This window comes from Anarrhichthys ocellatus, unplaced genomic scaffold (assembly GCF_004355925.1).
Source record: "Anarrhichthys ocellatus isolate YVR2014 unplaced genomic scaffold, GSC_Weel_1.0 scaffold8, whole genome shotgun sequence".
Taxonomy (NCBI): Eukaryota; Metazoa; Chordata; class Actinopteri; order Perciformes; family Anarhichadidae; genus Anarrhichthys; species Anarrhichthys ocellatus.
In genome coordinates, this window is record NW_022280038.1 from 1,705,172 (window position 1) to 1,705,792 (window position 621).

Below are 621 nucleotides of genomic sequence, written 5' to 3' on the forward strand. Positions count from 1 at the left end.
CACACACACACACACACACACACACACACACACACACACACACACACCTCGCGCAGAACATGAACCACAGAGGCCAGCATGTGGGCGATGAACCTTTTATGTTTTGAGACAAAAAGCCCAGCTGAAGCAGTGGAGACGGGAGAGCGGAGCCGCGGGCTAAAATGCCGTATGTTTGACTTAACCGAGAGGTATTTCTTTTTTTTCAGAACCGCATCCAGAAAAACTCCCGACCATCTGGACGCAATTACCTCGTTTCTCAAAAAAAATACAAATTAAAGCCGCGGCTCGTTCTGTGATCCTGTCGAGGACGGGTTGTGTGACACTGACACAACGAGAGGGCGATCCGCGAGGGGTCGATCTATTGGCTGGCTGGTGTGTTGCTATGTGGTGGGTGCATGGGGGAGAGGGAGAGAGAGAGAGAGAGAGAGAGAGAGAGAGAGAGAGAGAGAGAGAGAGAGAGAGAGAGAGAGAGAGAGAGAGAGAGAGAGAGAGAGAGAGAGAGAGAGAGAGAGAGAGAGAGAGAGAGAGAGAGAGAGAGAGAGAGAGAGAGAGAGAGAGAGAGAGAGAGAGAGAGACACAGAGAGAGAGAGACAGAGACACAGAGACAGAGAGAGAGAGACA

General features: G+C 51.0%; 1 protein-coding gene across 3 annotated transcripts in view; it reads right to left on the bottom strand.

Annotated features, from left to right (window-relative positions):
• The window catches only part of LOC116384222 (transcription initiation factor TFIID subunit 4), an 80,530-nt gene that overhangs the window by 61,426 nt on the left and 18,483 nt on the right, over positions 1 to 621 (bottom strand). The gene's annotated exons all lie outside the window — the stretch shown is intronic.